Source organism: Lipotes vexillifer, unplaced genomic scaffold, assembly GCF_000442215.2.
Source record: "Lipotes vexillifer unplaced genomic scaffold, Lipotes_vexillifer_v1.1 scaffold170, whole genome shotgun sequence".
Classification (NCBI taxonomy): Eukaryota; Metazoa; Chordata; class Mammalia; order Artiodactyla; family Lipotidae; genus Lipotes; species Lipotes vexillifer.
This window is the reverse complement of record NW_006772326.1, coordinates 1458029-1468509: the sequence shown is the minus strand read 5'-3', so window position 1 is coordinate 1468509 and position 10481 is coordinate 1458029. Positions and strand designations below refer to the sequence as shown.

Genomic DNA, 10481 nt, shown 5'->3' with positions numbered 1-10481 from the left:
ATGTTCTGTGTGCACTTGAGAAGAAAGTGTAATCTGCTGTTTCTGGATAGAATGTCCTATAAATATCAACTAAATCTATCTGGTCTATTTTGTCACTTAAAGCTTCTGTTTCCTTATTAATTTTCTGTCTGGATGATCTGTCCATTGGTGCAAGTGAGGTGTTAAAGTCCCCCCCTATTATTGTGTTACTGTCAATTTCCTCTCTTATAGCTGTTAGCATTTGCCTTATGTATTGAGGCACTCCTATGTTTGGTGCATATATATTTATAATCGTTATATCTTCTTGGATTGATCCCTTGATCATTATGTATTGTCCTTCCTTGTCTCTTGTAACATTCTTTATTTTAAAGTCTATTTTATCTGATATGAGTATTGCTACTCCAGCTTTCTTTTGATTTCCATTTGCATGGAATACCTTTTTCCATCCCCTCACTTTCACTCTGTATGTGTCCCAGGTCTGAAGTGGGTCTTTTGTAGACAGCATATATATGGGTCTTGTTTTTGTAACCATTCAGCGAACCTGTGTCTTTTGGTTGGAGCATTTAACACATTCACATTTAAGGTAATTACCGATGTGTGTGTTCCTATTACTATCTTCTTAATTGTTTTGGGTTTGTGTTTGTAGGTCCTTTTCTTTTTTTTTTAATCAAGTGTCCTTTAATTTCATAGACAACAATATGATACATATTGTATAAGAAGCACACAATAGTTTTGCAGTACAATTTCAAAGTGCATACAAATTGGAATACAGAGGCTAAACACTGGTGTGCTGACAACATTTTTGAACTCTGGATAAACTGCATACAAAACTTACAATTCAAATATTAGCCAATCTGGAAACTTTACTTACTATAATATAAAAATGATACTTTGAGACACAAAATATTTTTTACTAACAAACTATATAAACATTTAAAATAATCATTAAAAACTCAACTTTACAGTTTATAAAGATTAGCTATAAAAATATATTGGCAGTCACATTTCTTATAAATGTACCATTCACTACATTACAAAATAGTCTCTCACATAAAATTGCCTTAGTAACTGTACTATTTTAGAATCTGATAAACCTTACATTAAACCAATTATAAAATCCTCTTGGAAAACTTTGGTATGCATCTTCAGAAAGTTTTTTAAAATACTCTAGCATCTCAAGGGCCTGTAAACATTCCATTCTATTAAAGCACAACAGAATTAGTAATGTATATTTAACTGCATACAGAATATAGAATCAAAAAACAATTTATTAAATATTTGTAGAAAATCACCATTCCCAGAGTAACCAAAAAACAAACCATTTAAAAGTATCAAACTTTTAAACAATTCTCTTTCCATGTTGCAAAATCACCACACTCCATTCATGTACCTTAGATGCCTTTTAGGGCAAGACCTCAAAAATAGTTAACCCAGTCTCAAAAATCCTCTCAAGTCCAATAAACAAACTTTTAAAAACCCATTTAAGACCTGATGATACAGCAAGTATACATAATCAGAACACATAATTTATATATTTAGTTGTATATTAGCTTTTTTCTATTTGTAATTTAGAATTTACTGGCAGAAATTGCACACACACAATTGAAAAAGGTAAATTTTAGGAACCAGTAAGAAATGCAAACCTATAGGGTAAATTGATTTATTTTTAAAAATCTGATTTATCAAATTTCATCTTATCTGTCATTTTTGGAATATGACAATTACTGTTATTTAGAAAATTTGAATTTGTGAAAGTTCAGTTCTTGTTTCTTGAGTATGTTTAATTTTTACAGAGCTTCCAGTTGTGCCAGTAACCTCCTTGAGGTCTTTTTCCACTTTATCCTCTGTCACCAGATCTCTTGTGTAAGGTATTTATCTTTGAGTTGCAAAGCCTAAATAAAAAGCTTCATTTTTGACCTTTTAATTCATAAAACTCCACTAAAAAAGAAAAGAAATTCCGTCTAATTTTTAGGCAAGTCCACAAAAATATTTTCTTTCTTAAGCATCAAACACTTTTATTAGAATAAATATCCTTCAAAGTTTTCAACTCTTCTATTAGAGTTTTATTTTGATTTTCCAGGACTGCAACTCGATTTTCCAGACATTTCACATATTCTTTCTGCGACATTCTCGAGCAGCTTGTCTATTTTTCATCAACCTTGTTTCTCTTTTCAGCTGGGGGACGTCTGTCTTAGTTGTCTGAGATGTAAGGGTTACGGGAGATGTCATCACCGCGCTTTGTGGAGCGAAGCAGCTGAAGGTGTGGTACGGATCTGATATGTCTGCATATCTCCTGATGCAGTTTGTACAACCACCTGGTTGCTGGGCACAAGTATTTGCTGTCCATCAGAGGTCTATGCATACTGGAGAATTGTTGTACCTTGTTGAGTACTGCCTGAATTTGTCATGGTTAATGTCTGAAGCCCCTGTACTCCATCTGTGCCTGGACTGGCCAGCTGTAAGGCTCCATTTGGGGCAATGGCAATGTACTGTCCGGTGCTAGTCTGATAGATGGGAGTTGGAACAGACACAGAAGTGACAGCAGAAGCTCCAGCATTTTCTCCGTCTCCTTTTCTGCCCCGTGTATCTTCAGAAGATAGGTCTTTCAAATTTTTTCTGTAAGATGGGCGCTGTGCTAGGAACCCGTGGGTTTTCTGTGAGGAGCCTATGCTGTCAGATGAGTCCTGAGACTCTTCACTTTCTGATAAAGATGATACCGTTTGCACGTGTGGCGGGTGAATTACACAAGACTGAGCTGTCTGGATGACCCCCTGAACCTGTACTTTCTCTTCAGGAAGAGGTACAATTGTCACTGGCGCAGATCCTCTTAATGACATCTGTGGCTGCCGCCTCGCCGCTGTCCGGGGAGGGAACTTCCACTTCCCCCTCCCAGGTGGGTCCAAATTCACTACCCACTTCCCCACCCCCTCACTTGGCGGGGACGTGCCTCTTTCTCAGGGGTCAGGCGGGGCGGGGAGAATCCGTGTCACGTAACAGCTAACTGTCCTAGGCTACCGTTTCCGCGGCATGATCTACACCAGGCCGGGGGCGGGGGACCCTTTTCTTCTCTTGTGTTTCACACTTAGAAAAGTTCCTTGTGCATTTGTTGTAGAGCTGGTTTGGTGGTGCTGAATTCTCTTAGCTTTTGCTTGTCTGTAAAGCTTTTGATTTCTCCGTTCAATCTGAATGAGATCCTTGCTGGGTAGAGTAATCTTGGTTGTAGGTTCTTCCCTTTCCTCACTTTAAATATATCATGCCACTCCCTCTGGCTTGTAGAGTTTCTGCTGAGAAATCAGCTGTTAACCTTATGGGAGTTCCCTTGTATGTTATTTGTTGTTTTACCCTTGCTGCTTTTGGTACTTTTTCTTTGGCTTTAATTTTTGTCAATTTGATTACTATGTGTCTCGGCGTGTTTCTCCTTGGGTTTTTCCTGCCTGGCACTCTCTGTGCTTCCTGGATTTGGGTGGCTATATCCTTTCCCATGTTAGGGAAGTTTTCAACTGTAATCTCTTCAAATATTTTCTCGGGTCCTTTCTCTCTCTCTTCTCCTTCTGGGACCCCTATTATGCGAATGCTGGTGCATTTTATGTTGTCCCAGAGGTCTCTTAGGCTGTCTTCCTTCTTTTCATTCTTTTTTCTTTATTCTATCCTGCAGCAGGGAATTCCTCTATTCTGTCTTCCAGGTCACTTAGCCGTTCTTCTGCCTCAGTTATTCTGCTGTTGTTTCCGTCTAGTGTATTTTTTATTTCAGTTATTGTATTGTTTGTCTCTGATTATTTGTTCTTTAATTCTTCTAGGTGTTTGTTCTTTATTTTTCTAGTTCTTTGTTAAACATTTCTTGCATCTTCTCAATCTTGGCCTCCATTCTTTTTCCGAGGTTCTGGATCATCTTCACTATCATATTAAGAATTCTTTTTCTGGAAAGTTGCCTATCTCCATTTCATTTAGTTGTTTTGCTGGGGTTTTATCTTGTTCCTTCATCTGGTACATAGTCCTCTGCCTTTTCATGTTGTCTATGTTTCTGTGAATGTGGTCTTCGTTCCACAGGCTGCAGGACTGTAGTTCTTCTTGCTTCTGCTCTCTGCCCTCTGGTAGATGAGGCTATCTAAGCGGCTTGTGCAAGCTTCCTGTTGGGAGGGACTGGTGGTGGGTAGAGCTGGGTGGTGCTCTGGTAGGCAGAGCTCAGTAAAACTTTAATCCACTTGTCTGCTTATAGGTGGGGCTGAGTTCCCTCCCTGTCTGTTGCTTGGCCTGAGGTGACCCAGCACAGGAGCCCACAGACTCCTTGGTGGGGCTAATGGCAGACTCTGGGAGGACTCATGCCAAGTACTTCCCAGAACTTCTGCTGCCAGTGTCTTCATCCCTGCAGTGATGAGCCACAGCCACACTTGCCTCTGCAGGAGACCCACCAAAACTAGCAGGTAGGTCTGGTTCAGTCTCCTGTGGGGTCACTGCTCCTTCCCTTGGGTCCTGATGTGCACACTACTTTGTGTGTGCCCTCCAAGAGTGGAGTCTCTCTTTCCCCCCGTCCTGTCAAAGTCCTGCAATCAAATCCCGCTAGCCTTCAAAGTCTGATTCTCTGGGAATTCCTCCTCCCGTTTCCGGACCCGCAGGTTGGGAAGCCTGACATGGGGCTCAGAACATTCACTCCAGTGGGTGGATTTCTGTGGTGTAATTGTTCTCCAATTTGTGAGTCACCCACCCTACGGTTATGAGATTTGATTTCATTGTGATTGTGCCCCTCGTACCATCTCATTGCGGCTTCTCCTTTGTCTTTGGATGTGGGGTATCTTTTTTGTTGAGTTCCAGTGTCCTCCTGCTGATGATTGTTCAGCAGTTAGTTGTGATTCTGGTGCCCTCACAAGAGGGAGTGATCACATGTCCCTATACTCCACTGTCTTGAACCAATCTCCCAAACTCTTAATTTATCACTCCCCACCCCCTTAACCCTTTGGTAACCATAAGTATATTTTCTATGTCTGTGAGTCTGTTTCTGCTTTTTAAATAAGTTCATTTGTATCATATTTTAGATTCCATATATAAGTGATATCATATGGTATTTGTCTTTCTCTGTCTGACTTACTTCACTTAGCATTATCTTCTCTAGGTCCATCTGTGTTGCTGCAAATGGCATTATTTCATTCTTTTCTTATGGCTGAATAGTATTCCATTGTATATATATATATATATATATATATATATATATATATATATATATATATATCACATCTTCTTTATTCATCTGTTGATGGACATTTAGGTCGCTTCCATGTCTTGGCTATTGTGAATAGTGCTGCTCTGAATATTGGGGTGCATGTATCTTTTTGAATTAGCGTTTTCTGCCCAGGTGTGGGATTGCTTTATTATATGGCAGCTCTATTTTTAGTTTTTAAAGGAACCTCCATACTGTTTTCTATAGTGGCTGTACCAATTTACATTCCCATCAACACTGTAGGACGGTTCCCTTTTCTCCATGCCCTCTCCAGCATTTGTTATTTGTAGACTTTTTAATGCTGGTCATTCTGCCTGATATTAGGTGATACCTCAGCATAGTTTTGATTTGCATTTCTCTAATAATTAGCGATGTTGAGCATCTGTTCTTGTGCCTATTTTCCATCTGTATGTCTTCTTTGGAGAAATGTCTATTTAGGTCTTCTGCCCATTTTTTGATTGGGTTGTTTGTTTTTTGTTATTGAGTTGTGTGAGCTGTTTGCATATTTTGGAAATTATGCCCTTGTTGGTCGCATAGGTTTGCAAACATTTTCTCCCAGTCTTTAGGTTGTCTTTTCACTTTGTTGATGGCTTCCTTTGCTGTGCAAACGCATATAAGTTTGATTAGGTCCCGTTTGTTGACTTTTGCCTTTATTTCTATTGTCTTGGTAAACTGACCTAAGAAAACATTGCTATGATTTATGTCAGAGAATGTTTTGCCTATGTTCTCTTCTAGGAGTTTTATGGTGTCTTGTCTTATATTCAAGTCTTTAAGCCATTTTGTGTTTATTATTGTGTATGGTGTGAGAGAGTTTTCTAACTTCATTGATTTACATGTGGGTATCCAGCTTTCCCAACACCACTTGCTGAAGAGACTGTCTTTTCTTCATTGTATATTCTTGCCTCCTTTATTAAAAATGAACCTGAAACTAACACAACACTGTAAATCAACTATCTCCAATAAAAAATTTTTAAAAAAGATTAATTGACCATAGGTGTGTGTGTTTAATTCTGGGCTCTCTATTCTGTTCCACTGATCCATATGTCTGCTGTTATACCAATACCATGCTGTTTTGATTACTGTAGCTTTGTAATATTGTCTGACATCTGGGAGGATTATGCCTCCAGCTTTGTTCTTTTTCCTCAGGCCTTTTTTGGCAATTCTGTGTCTTTTATTGTTCCATATAAATTTTAGGATTATTTGTTCTAGTTCTGTGAAAAATGTCATGGGTAATTTGACAGGGATCACATTAAATCTGTATACTACTTTGAGTATTGTGGCCATTTTAACAACATTAATTCTTCCAATCCAAGAGCATGGGATGTATTTCCATTTCTTTGAATCATCTTTAATTTCCTTTATCAATGTTTTACAGTTCTCAGCATATAAGTCTTTCACGTCCTTGGTCAGGTTTATTCCTAAGTATTTTATTTTTTTGGATGTGATTTTAAAAGGGATTTTTTTTTTTTTACTCTTCAGTGTAATCTTAATTCCTGGCTAGGGATCAATATGTATTTGGTGAGTTAATGCTTATACTTATTGCAGTCTCTCTTTTTTTTTTTTTTTGCGGTACGCGGGCCTCTCGCTGTTGTGGCCTCTCCCGTTGCGGAGCACAGGCTCCGGACGCGCAGGCTCAGCGGCCATGGCTCACTGGCCCAGCCGCTCCGCGGCACGTGGGATCCTCCCAGACCGGGGCACGAACCCGTCTCCCCTGCATCGGCAGGCGGACTCTCAACCACTGCGCCACCTGGGAAGCCCTGCAGTCTCTTTAACATAGCTGTGGGGCATTGTTAACAAGCGGAAAATGTGGAAAATGTACATACCTTCTTCTCAACAGCTGAGAATATGTATGAAAAGATATATGAGAGTATATTTCTCAGGCCTACTTCATTTGTAGAGAGAGAGAGAACACAAAATTCCATACTCTTAGCAACCTGACCCCTGGGCAAACAGGAACAAACACAAGATAATGTGTAATAAGTGAGGGTTACAGTGTTGGCTGGCAGCCTTCACACCACAGAAGGCCCTACTGTCTGCCTTCTGGGTTTTAGTGGGAAAATTCTCATGCAGGGAAATTTGCACAACGCACCAGCAAGAAAGACATCACTAAATAATTTCAAGAAACATAGAATTTTATCAACCCGAGGGCTGGTCTTGTCATGAGGCCAATGTTTTGGCATCAACAGTTCCTACCAGCTGTGCATGATGATATACCATGGACATCTGTTGTTTTTGCCTGCCGAGAATCTAGCTCCTCTTCTTCTGGTACAAGGACCTCCATTTCCATTTGGGAAATCATCCAACGACTCTCACATGCAGGATAGGCAAGACCAGTACTTGATCTGCCAAGGAGTGGGAACAAGAGCCAAACTAGGACTCTCCTATTTTTCCTCCTAGGAATGTGACTATTGAATGGAGTGACACAATAAAGGGAAAAGATCAGAGTGTTAGTTCATCCTGACTTAGTGCCCTGACTGTCCATTGACACTTGTTACCTGAATATTCAGAGCCACTCTAGTGTCTGTCCTTTCTAAAGCCAGGGGTAGCAGATTTCCGCTTAATTCTAGGAGCAACCAACCTCAAACCCTTTTAATAATCCCTTTATTACTTAAATTTTCCAGAGTCAATGTCCTTGCAACTGAAGAACTGAGGGAGTCCTCACAGGACAAAAGGAGGGGCGAGGGACTGGGAGTCAGACTTGGCTCTGTTCTAAAATAGTCTGTTAACCCAGAGGGGTCCCTTAGTCTTTTTTCATCATAAGCCCCAGTTTCTTCATCATTAGATTAAATCATTGGGTTAGATGATTCTAATGTCCATTTATCTACAATGTTCCTGAATTCTAGGTTATTTTAAAAAAAAAAAAACAGTCTTTACAGAGTTGTATTCATTTGTAAACATAATTTATTGAGCTCCTGTTGTGCTAGTCATTGGGGATACAGGAATGACCTTGGGATAGAGAGGTAATATTCTAGCGCAGGAGATAAAATATAACTCAGTAAGCAAATAAAATCATTACAGACTATGAGAAGTTCTTTGCCAGCAACAAACAAGTTGATGAGACAGAGAATCAGTGGGGAAAGCCACTTGGGAGAGCATGGCCAGGGAAGCCTCTCTGAGGAGGTGAACTGGAATGGAAACTAAAAGATGTGAAGAGGTGGGGAAAAGCACATTCTAGGTAGAGAGAAAAACAAGTGCTCAAGCCTGAGGTTAGGAAAGGGGACTTGTTCCTAGATGACAGTGAGGAGTAGGAGAATGGTAGGAAAGAAACTGCAGAGGGAGGGGGACCGAGACCAGGCAGGACCTCATGGGCCAAGGAAAATAATTTGCATTTTACCTTAAAAAATCCAATGTCTGGGCGTCCCTGGTGGCGCAGTGGTTGAGAATCTGCCTGCCAATGCAGGGGACATGGGTTCGAGCCTTGGTCTGGGAAGATCCCACATGCCACGGAGCAACTGGGCCCGTGAGCCACAACTACTGAGCCTGCACATCTGGAGCCTGTGCTCCACAACAAGAGAGGCCAAGATAGTGAGAGGCCCGCGCACCGCGATGAAGAGTGGCCCCCGCTTGCCGCAACTAGAGAAGGCCCTCGCACAGAAACGAAGACCCAACACAGCCAAAAATAAATAAATAAATAAATTTATTAAAAAAAAAAAACTAGATAAGATTACAGAAAGCAAAAATTAAAAAAAAAAATCCAATGTCTATATCAAAGGGATCTCTTTGGATGCTCTGTGGGGTTTTGAATGCCACAGGAGAGGAGCAAGATGAGTTAGGAAGTTATTGCAGTTGTCTAGGTGGGCAAGGATTGTGGCTTAGACTAAAAAGGTGTGAAGATGGAGAGAAATGGGTGGATTTGAGATAATTTTAGAAAAAACACCCAGAGAACTTGGTGGTGAGGAGGTTGAGGAAAAGAGAAGACTCTAAAAAGACTCTTAAACATCTGGTTGGACCATGTGGGTGATGTTACCCTTTATCAAAATAGAAGAACCAGGGAAGCAAGCATTATGGTGTATATAGTGGTGGGGGATTCACTTTGCACATATGAAAAGTTTGATATCCTTATTAGATACCTGGTGGAGCTGTCACACAGGAAGTTGACTATAAGTATCGGGAGCTCAAGGGAGGTTGGATATAAATATTTGAAAATCAGCCACATAAAGATTGTATTCATAGATGCAGTTCTTTAGAGAAGAACTATAAATAGGGAAGAGGGCTGAAGACCAAAACCTGAGACTCTCCAACATTAGAGGTCAAGTAACAAATGAGATTGTAGCCAAGAAGAGTGAGAAGAAGTGACCAGTGGGGCTGGAGGAGACGGATGAAACCCAAGAGAGTGTGGTGTGATAGAAGCTGAGAGTAGAGAGTGTTTCATGAAGGAGAGAGAATGGTCAACTGTGTTCAGTGCCTGTGAATGTCTTAGGAGCATGGACTTAGCAACATGGACACCATTGGTGACAGTGACTGGGACAGTTTTAGTAAAGTGGTAGGAATGGAAGATAGACTGGAATGCATTGAATTCTGAATGAATGGGAGGTGACTAAAGTGCTGACAGCTTGTTTAGAAGTCTTTTGAGAAAGTTTGCTCTGAAAGGAAACAGAGAAATGGGGCAACGGCTGAATAGTTGAATGGAGGGTTGTCAGAGGATGATGCCAACATAGCCCTATGAAAACGATTCAGTAAAGAGAAAGAGATTGCTGATGCACAAAAGCTGTAATAGTTGGCCAAGAAATGTCCCTAGGAAGGGGAGAGGAGATGGTATGGTATCTGAGCACAAATGAAGGGACTTCTTACTTTTTTTAGGTATAGAGATGATTCTTCTATAAAAGCAGGCGAAATACTTAAAAAGGTAGATAATGTGTGCAAATACCTAAGCCACCCATCAGAATGCTAAAGAGTTTCTTTTCTCAGTAAAGTATGAGATACCAATGCCTGGGTGGTAGAAATAAGGGGATGTTTGAGGCAACTGGAGAAAGTATTAAATTTTAACTCAAAGAGCAAGAAAGTGGGCTTCCCTGGTGGCGCAGTGGTTGAGAGTCCGCCTGCCGATGCAGGGGACACGGGTTCGTGCCCCGGTCCGGGAGGATCCCACATGCCGCGGAGCGGCTGGGCCCGTGAGCCATGGCCGCTGAGCCTGCGCGTCCGGAGCCTGTGCTCCACGTAGAGGCCCGCGTCCGGAGAGGCCTGCGTACCGCAAAAAAAAGAAAGCAAGAAAGCAAGTTACAGAGCAAATAAATTAGAATAAATTAGAATAATTGGGCAATGGCTTGGGGATTTGGGATGTGGGGTCATG

At 40.8% G+C, this 10481-nt stretch overlaps 1 pseudogene; it reads right to left on the bottom strand.

Annotated features, from left to right (window-relative positions):
- Positions 1 to 1984: 1984 nt before the first annotated feature.
- Positions 1985 to 2816, bottom strand: LOC103087040 (cyclic AMP-dependent transcription factor ATF-1 pseudogene; annotated as a pseudogene).
- Positions 2817 to 10481: the final 7665 nt, after the last annotated feature.